Genomic DNA, 10,084 nt, shown 5'->3' on the forward strand with positions numbered 1-10,084 from the left:
CAAGCATACACAATACAGCAAAATCGTATGGAATCCCAGGTCTGAACAAGACTCCAAATATAACCAAGAGGCCTTGTGTTTGGTCAACAAATACTGGTGCTTCATACTGCTACCCACGTGTCCCAAAACAGGGTCCAATATTCAATAAAGCTACTAACTCCTTGCAGCGAAGTAAACCTCTGTGTAACAATACTTCAACTATAATGAGACTCCAAATATAACTAAGAGCTCTTTTGTTCATTAAACAAATACTGGTGCTTCATATTGTTACCCCTTTTTCAAATCGCACTCTGAGACCATATTAAACAAAACTGCTGAAGCCAGTTATCAAATGCTGGGATTTTTCTTAACATCTGAAACACTGACTGAAACAGTGCAACAACAGCAAATGTATAAACACTGAGCAAACTGATATCAAAGAATAAAATCTTTTCTTGTAATAAACATAAGAAGGTTACAGAGAGGTTCACTTGTACATTTATGTAGCTATTTTGTTTGTTTGTTTATTTGTTGCTTAACGTCCAGCCGACTACGCAGAGCCATATCAGGACGAGGAAGGGGGGGATGAAGGGGGCCACTTGTCAAGCGATTCCTGTTTACAAATGCACTAACCCATTACTTGTGTCCCAGCAGGCTTTAGTAAAACTAAATTAATACCTACTGGAAGATTACCAGTTTCCAGTGTGTTAAAATAGGCTTAACCTATCTACTGCTGGACTTACATCAGAACACTAACAGATTAAACTATACATGAATCGCGAGACAAGCGGCAAGAGAAGAGATTTTTGGAAAAAATACAGGTGAATGAGCAAGAAGGCAGAAAAAAGAAAAGAATTCATGAAGAAAAAGAGAGCATGACAGGAAAGAGGAACCAAAAATCTACCTAACAGCAAACTAGAAAGCTCCTGCGGTTCCAAAAACAGGAGGGGCCTTTAATTTCATAACCGCAGTGCCCCACTGCGGATGTAGCTATTTAAGCAACAAATTAGAAACACAAAGGCAGAATGAATCATTAAACAGAAGACACAAACTGACTGTGACTGAAGTTGTGCAATAATTAACACAAGACAATATTCTAATAATCTCAAAAGCATTGTGCACATGTTCATAAGTACAAAAGTATACTTAATGATAGCTAAAAATGTGCATGCAGCTATGAGTTCTGAACGCTGAAACAAAACCTGCCAAACTGTCATGGATGCGTTGTTTATGCGGACACAAGCAAAAATGCAAACCAACATAAAAGTTAGGCTGACTTTGACACGGTAAATGCTGGATGCAATACATTATACTGTAAGTGATTGAAGTTCAGTCAATACCCACAAAATAAGAAAACAATGCAAACAAAAACATCAATTCTGTTAATTTAAAAAAAAAGGGAGAACTTGTTACAAATAAATAAAAAAGAAGACAAAAAAACAAAAGGAAATAATGTGGCAATTTTGAATCATGCATCAGTAAGTTTCACTTTCAAACGATCATTATGTTGGCACACATGAAGAAAGTATAATTACAAACTGCAGAAAACTGGAGAATAAACACTCAATACTGGCTGAATAAATACAAAGATTGTTTGTTTGTTTATTTGTTGCTTAACGTCCAGCCGACTACGCAGAGCCATATCAGGACGAGGAAGGGGGGGATGAAGGGGGCCACTTGTCAAGCGATTCCTGTTTACAAATGCACTAACCCATTACTTGTGTCCCAGCAGGCTTTAGTAAAACTAAATTAATACCTACTGGAAGATTACCAGTTTCCAGTATGTTAAAATAGGCTTAACCTATCTACTGCTGGACTTACATCAGAACACTAACAGATTAAACTATACATGAATCGCGAGACAAGCGGCAAGAGAAGAGAGTTTTGGAAAAAATACAGGTGAATGAGCAAGAAGGCAGAAAAAAGAAAAGAATTCATGAAGAAAAAGAGAGCATGACAGGAAAGAGGAACCAAAAATCTACCTAACAGCAAACTAGAAAGCTCCTGCGGTTCCAAAAACAGGAGGGGCCTTTAATTTCATAACCGCAGTGCCCCACTGCGGGAAATACAAAGATTTTAATTAAATTAACAGACCAAACCATGAAAGCATGTAGTCAATTGCAGCATAGCTTACTCATCAAATAAATGCAACTGTTACAATGACAGTTTTATTTAACCATTTACATGTGGTGCCAAATATTGAACAGACATTACTTCACTGAACAATTGGCCAAAACAAAAACTGTATTGTGAAATGCACAATGCATCTGTTAAAACTTGCAAATGTTGAAAATGAGACAGTGAAGAAATGGATTTCAACTCCTTGAAAAAAGGAGGCATACATTCCAGTTTGACAGTCAAGCAAACTGCTGTGATTTCATGCCTGTGTAAGTGTAGAAGGAAGATTTCATGTTTTTTTAAAACTGAAATAATAATTATAATTCAAACATTTTTGAAATACGGGTTTGAAATACAAATAGTTCATAAATATTCCTTTTACTTTTTGTAAATCTTGCTATGTCAACTAAAGAACAAAATGTAAAAGCAACATACTGAACAGGTCATACTCCCTGTATTTATTATTATTATTATTTGCAACAACATTGGAAATGAAATGGACATTCAAGCTGTTTCTACAAAACACTGTTATGTTTTTGGTAACACAGTGATGACTGCTATTCCAAGCTAACCAACACTCAAGGTTTGTATTGACAAAACAATACCTTACAATCACTATTGGATTCTGAATTTTAAAACGTTGGCAGTCTCTTTGTTCCTGGATTTAAACCAACACTCTGCAAGTCCCAGTTGAGTACAAAAAGAAAATTTATCACACGGACATATTTTGCAACGTTTTCAGCACTTAATCCATTCAATCACAGCAAGGATCGCTGTTTCAAGAAAAACAAAAACTGCGAGAAAAAAACAACAAGAAAGGTAAGTTGTTGGCATGTTTGTTATTGAAAACACAATACGCAAAGAGTCAATATATCATGTATGACTGCGCCTGGGCAGCCATATGATTGGATTCTTGACAGATCAGATTTTGTTTAAAAAATTAGACAGTCTGTTTTCTGGTGTGTTTGTAGAAAAAGCAGAACAGTGACTCACAGTATAACTTAAATGTGGCAGATTTACCATTGACAGAATGCTTACATTTTGTACCAGATGCAATACAGAACATACAGTGTTACACAGGTTGTGGCTTTCAAATTAACACAAAAGTCAAGCTAATCTGAGAAGCTAAAAAGCTGTGACACACAAACATTTTTTTTTTTTAATGTGGCACATGCATCAATATGAGCGTAGTCAAAAGCACTACTAAAAAAAGCACAGATACAAATGGAAGACATAAGCCGATCAGTCTCAACCTATCATTCAGTAACATTGGGTTGTAATGAATTGAACAGTCAAATCTCTCCTTTCAGTTTTCACAAAACTGACCACAATGCAATTCAAGTGCTTCAGGTGACAACATCTGATAATAATTTGTTGGTAGAAAGAGATCTTCAGATACAAAACGCAGGGAAATGTGTTCCATGATTTGCATTTCGGAACAGTGCAGACATCAATATGCATGTCATAGAAACTGTAGGATTTACTTTTCATGGAAACTTTTGCAAAAACAAAGGTGTTCCCACATACAACACATATTATGGGGAGGTAAAGTTTGCACCCAGTGTACATTGAAAGCTGTCAAATTTAACAATTTAATGATCATCCTTGATTTAAAAACTTCTGAAGACTGTAACACAACATTTGATGTTCTCATCCACTAACACAAGGTAAAAGGAAGTGTATTTTTTTGCAATTGTTAAAAGTTTTCAAACATTAATTGTAGTCACAAGTCAAGAATTGCTTTCTCTTTCCCTGCACTAGGAAAAAGTTTCAACAATGTCTGAAATGTGCTATGAAGAGAATCAAAAGGATTTTCTGTACCCAAAACCAAACTTTATAGTGCGCAACAGATAGACATTTATCAAAATACAACTGACGCTTTAACAATGACACTAATAGCGTAAATGACAAACTGTGTCTACAACACAAAACAGAGTATACATGTAGAAATTTTAACAATGAAACTAATAGTGCCAACGTCAAAATGTGTCGATCACACAAAACAGAGTACAGAAGTTTCAACAATGAAACTAATACTAATAGTGCCAATGTCAAAATGTGTCGATCACACAAAACAGAGTACAGAAGTTTTAACAATGAAGAAACTAATAGTGCCAATGTCAAAATGTGTCAATAACACATAACAGAGTACAGAAGTTTTAACAATGAAACTAATAGTGCCAATGTCAAAATGTGTCGATCACACATAACAGAGTACAGAAGTTTTAACAATGAAGAAACTAATAGTGCCAATGTCAAAATGTGTCAATAACACATAACAGAGTAGAAGTAATGAAACTAACAGTGCCAATGTGTCTATAACACAAAACAGAGTACATCATATGGAAGTTTTAACAATGGAACTAATAGTGCCAATGTCAAAATGTGTCGATCACACAAAACAGAGTACAGAAGTTTTAACAATGAAACTAATAGTGCCAATGTCAAAATGTGTCGATCACACATAACAGAGTACAGAAGTTTTAACAATGAAGAAACTAATAGTGCCAATGTCAAAATGTGTCAATAACACATAACAGAGTATAGAAGTAATGAAACTAACAGTGCCAATGTGTCTATAACACAAAACAGAGTACATCATATGGAAGTTTTAACAATGGAACTAATAGTGCCAATGTCACAATGTGTCATAATGACACACAACGGAGTGTAGACTAATCTGCGTCCACTGGAATGTGAGAAGCTAACATCACACTGGTGCTTCAAGCAAACAATTGCATATAACAGTCATATCACTGTGGCCTGTTCAACGGCACAGAAGCGGGCCAATGCATTAGAACACATACACCTATCACATCCCATACAAACCTGTACCCATCTGACATGCCAGTATCAAGCCTTACACCTCGCTTTTCAAAATCACCTTGAATGGGATTTATTTAACGAAATAACTCAGACTGTCAATATATCTACAAGTTCGTCTCCCCAATATGTCCCAGTTGTGTCCAAGTTCAACTGCTCTCAATACAGCCCCTCCTCTTCATGTGGAGCTTATTATTTGGTTTAATTTTGTTTATATATGAGTCATTCTTCACTTATCGTGACTATCGCGGTACATCTCGTTCAAAGCCAAAAAACAATAATTTCAGATAATTAAAAAACAAAATCACATCATATCCGTGTTTTATCAATGTAAATGCATCGGTAGAAAATGGCACTATGGAAAAAAAATAATTGTTACTGTGGTTAATTTTGATTGAATTCCGATTTTAGTGCTGAAAATGGCGTCGGAAAATGGGAATGCGTACCCCTACTTCTGTAATCGCCCATTGCAATTAGTTTAAAGATAGCCAAACCCAAATGATTGACTGCATGTGATTGTCCAAGGTTAAAATAAATCAGCGGTATGTTCGAATGCTTTACTCTGCTTGCTTTTTGCCGTAAAATTGGGGTTTGAAATGGAGGTAACCTGCCTTCACGTGGCGTCACAAAATTCCTATCCACAGATTCAGGTCAAGCAGACGACACAATTATTGAACAAACAAAATTTTAATGAAAACTGACAAACATATGAAAGACACTCACATTTTTATTGAAAAACAAGAAATAAAATATTTCCAAAGACTTGTAATGTCTTGATTTGTGCTTGGTGTCACGTTTGTCACTCAGGTTACCAGAGTTTGTTTTTCAAGTTCTGTTTCGGTGATCGACAACTTGGCATGTTGTGAAGGGCCCCGAAACATGCATTATCAAACTCTACCCCAAACTTGATGACGTTTTGGGTCAAAAATAGTCACGTGGTGTGTTTTCTAAACCAAATTCGATGACGTGTCACACAACCGAGAACCAGTGTGCGCAGGTAACTGTGTCTTTAGTTTGGTGCGTTTTTGTTGGACTCGGCCGAAACATCGCTTGATCGCCATTCATTTCGTTTCACAGGGTGCATCGGTAAGTTCACAAGAAGTGTTTTTCATGCTATAGGTAATCTATCTGAAGGCTCTGTTTTTACTAAGAAGCTGTATTTTTTTAATATCAGTCAATTGACCACAAGTGCATTCGAATCCCTGCAGATTTTCCCAGTGTCACTTGTGATGCAGGTAGCAGGGAAACGCAGCGATCAGCGTTGTTTTTGTAGAAAACGTGTTAATTTTTTTAAATTCTGATTATTAAAGAAGAAGGAACTACCAGATACTTTTGTTTTTCATAACTTTTCTTTCATTGCTTTCTTTTCTCTCCCTGTTGTCTTTTTTAACCTGTGTTGTGCAGTGGCGTCACGCATCACACAGGTTACCTTTTTTATTTTATTATCACATTTTCTTTCAAGAACAGACTGTATTGTGTTCTACAGTTTGCATCATTGCAAGGGTATGTGTGTGGAAATCATGTGAATAGTCAATGATAATGAGTGTAAAGAAATCAAGTCTTTGGTGAAAAAAAAAAGAAGCCTGGTAACCTGCACATGGCGTCACACTATTTCCTGCCTTGCAACCGTACGAGTTCCACTCATTACCATTAAACATGGTTCATATTGGTAGAAAAAGAAGTACTTCTATCCTATCAATGCTTATTACACAACTTGAGTGATTAAAAGTGGTATATTTCATGCTTTAGTGTCACAACATTATGCAGGTTACCAGAACCATGACCCCCCGACGAGAATGGAGTTTTTATCTAAGGTATCAAAGCTACCAATTTGCTGTTTGCATATTCAGGTAGTTGATGCACATGTCTTCAGATTGGCACTAATTGTTTTATTCTTATGACAAGTTTGATTTTTGGGGCCAATTCCCCTTTTTTGTCACGATAAGTGAAGAATGACTCATATATATACCATAATCCATCTTTATAAATATGGTTCTGACTGAAGAAGTACCATCAAAAGCTATTTGCGGACATCTTGCTAGTTACGCCAATTCTATCACTGCTACTTCTTAAAATGTCTCTGAGTGTAACTCGAGAATCACTCGCATTAGGAACATGAACCATTAGACTGTGCAAAGCAAACTCATCCTTACAACAACAAATCTTCAGTTGCAAGAATTTGTGCTCACTCGCTGCACAGAGTTGTGAGCGATACATTGTACGTGTGTGTACCCCTAAAGGATTTGCTAGTGCATTTTAAATGCAAAGCATTAATTGTACATATGTATCATGTATTTATCACTATAAGACATCACAAAAGCAATCTAAGCGACATGACTTGTTATTTACAACCGATGAAAATGCTCAAAACAATCCATCTCCAAAAATAAGTTGCTGTAGATAGCTATTCACATAAATCCTTTTTCACAACCACCTAACATACATATGCACTTCTGAAACGCATCTTGAAAATCTCACACAGTAGAGTCAAACACATAATTATCATCCCTACACACACTCTGAATCAAAGTCACTTCGACACAGCAATGTCTACTGTCTGTACACACAATTAATGGTATGTACATACAATTAATGAGACACAGAGAACCCAGCTCACAACACACACCCCAAACTACTAAAAAATAATGTTAAATAAAAATGAAATATTCTATGGTCCCACAAGTGATCAACAAGCTAATCACCATTTCCCCAACATCAAATACTTAACAATAAATATAATACTTTACACATACACTAACAAACAAAAAAGACACAAACAACGCCATTTTGTTCCCAAATGGTTGTCAAGTTCTGCGCATACTTCAAGTACTTTCATGCATTTTCTATTCCCATGTGTTCTAAATGAAAAATAACAAAATCAATAAATAATTAAAAAAAGAAAGTGGAAGAGAAAACTCTCCCATAAGCAAACAGACTTCCTCCCAGTTGAAGAAATGGACCATATGTTATACACATATCATCTGTTGTTATAAAACATTTCTCCGTGTTATTGTTCAACCACTATGACTGTTCTGCTCTTTAGCAACTTTTTTACATTTAGTCAAGTTTTGACTAAATGTTTTAACATAGAGGGGGAATCGAGACGAGGGTCATGGTGTATGTGTGTATGTGTGTATGTGTGTGTGTGTGTGTGTGCGTGTAGAGCGATTCAGAGTAAACTACTGGACCGATCTTTATGAAATTTGACATGAGAGTTCCTGGGTATGATATCCCCGGACGTTTTTTTCATTTTTTCGATAAATGTCTTTGATGACGTCATATCCGGCTTTTTGTAAAAGTTGAGGCGGCACTGTCACACCCTCATTTTTCAATCAAATTGATTGAAATTTTGGCCAAGCAATCTTCGACGAAGGCCGGACTTCGGTATAGCATTTCAGCTTGGTGGCTTAAAAATTAATTAATGACTTTGGTCATTTAAAACTCTGAAAATTGTTAAAAAATTTTTTTTTTAATAAAACGATTCAAATTTACGTTCATCTTATTCTTCATCATTTTCTGATTCCCAAAACATATAAATATGTTATATTTGGATTAATCACTTGCCTGCCTTAGGACGGGTATACCCGTCCTGCGCTTGTGCAGCCGCAGCGCCTTAGGACGGGTTTACCCGTCTTGACGGTTCCGGGATTTTCCAGAAGTGCGATGTCACTGCTGACACAAAAATAGCAGCCAATGGCTTGGTAGGATACCTCATTCTCATGAATAAACATAAATGGTGACGCGGTTTTGCGTCTGAAGGCTATTTTCGGCCTTGGCGACAGGATAGGGGAGAGAAATCTCGACTCGTCAAAATGGCAAACGGTGAAAGTCGACCGGGCCACGGTAGGGAAAAACAAAGCCGGACTGACGCTACAGGGGGTGCAAATGACTATGGATACTGACAGGGGAAGGGGGAGATCTTCTTTCGGACGATTCGTTGCAAACAGGTAGATGATAGTGATTATAATCCTTTCTTGGAGCGAGCAAAACAGCCATCTGTGTTTGATCCACATGCACCGGAAGATGCGCCGGACTGATTTTTCAAAAGTTCATATTTAAACATCATTATAAGCCAAACTAATTATTATTTCCATGATTAGACACTAAAAACAGATTCTTGGTTCAATTTCCCATAGGTTTTACTTACCTACCTACTGCCAGTTTGGAACTAGAATTTTGTGTGAATTATTACACCCCGAACTCCAATATTCTCTGGCAGTCAGGAATGCACATACGCAAGTTTTGATTGGCAGCGTAAGGGTTAAAAACAAGCTCTGAAAATTAAAAAAATAAATTATGATCAAAATTAAATTTTCGAAATCAATTTAAAAAAACTTTCATCTTATTCCTTGTCGGTTCCTGATTCCAAAAACATATAGATATGATATGTTTGGATTAAAAACACGCTCAGAAAGTTAAAACGAAGAGAGGTACAGTAAAGCGTGCTATGAAGCACAGCGCAACCGCTACCGCGCCAAACAGGCTCGTCACTTTCACTGCCTTTTGCACTAGCGGCGGACTACGTTCAATTTCATTCTGTGAGTTCCACAGCTTGACTAAATGTAGTAATTTCGCCTTACGCGACTTGTTTCAAATATGTTTTTAAAAATAGTTATTTTCAAGTTCACACACCTAGATCTGAAAATTACTTACACAAATACAGTGGAACCCCCCTTTTAAGACCCCCCTCCCCATTTAAGACTTCTTCCTTTTTAAGACCTTGCTTTTTTAAGATTTTCTGTTCATAACCTCTGTAAATTTACCCCCTTTTAAGACTCCCCCTTTTCAAGACATGATTTTCTCAGATTTGTGGAGGTCTTAATAGGGGGTTCCACTGTAATGCCTTAGTGAAATCAGAGCCACCAATTAACACACATCAGAAAAAGGAGTGATGCGGGAATTCTTGATGAGTATTGATACATAAATAATAAATAAAATTGAAAAAACAACGACCTTTATAGTTGTCCATTATCCAAAATCTTTCTATCGCTGCCACCTACCCCCTCCATTTATTCCCCCCCCCCCCCCCCCCCCCAAACTTATTTTCCCTCTATTGAGTGTGAAAGTGTACAAATGTATCTTTTATCAAACAAAATTTTCACTTTCAAAGGCCACACTCTGAAAGAAAGTTAAACATACACTGTAAACAAGAACAGTGCTTTCA

General features: G+C 36.6%; 1 protein-coding gene across 1 annotated transcript in view; it reads right to left on the minus strand.

Moving 5' to 3' along the window:
• LOC138968860 (uncharacterized) overlaps positions 1 to 10,084 on the minus strand; it is a 510,049-nt gene that overhangs the window by 297,603 nt on the left and 202,362 nt on the right. The gene's annotated exons all lie outside the window — the stretch shown is intronic.

The sequence above is a fragment of the Littorina saxatilis genome, linkage group LG6, assembly GCF_037325665.1.
Source record: "Littorina saxatilis isolate snail1 linkage group LG6, US_GU_Lsax_2.0, whole genome shotgun sequence".
Lineage (NCBI taxonomy): Eukaryota > Metazoa > Mollusca > Gastropoda > Littorinimorpha > Littorinidae > Littorina > Littorina saxatilis.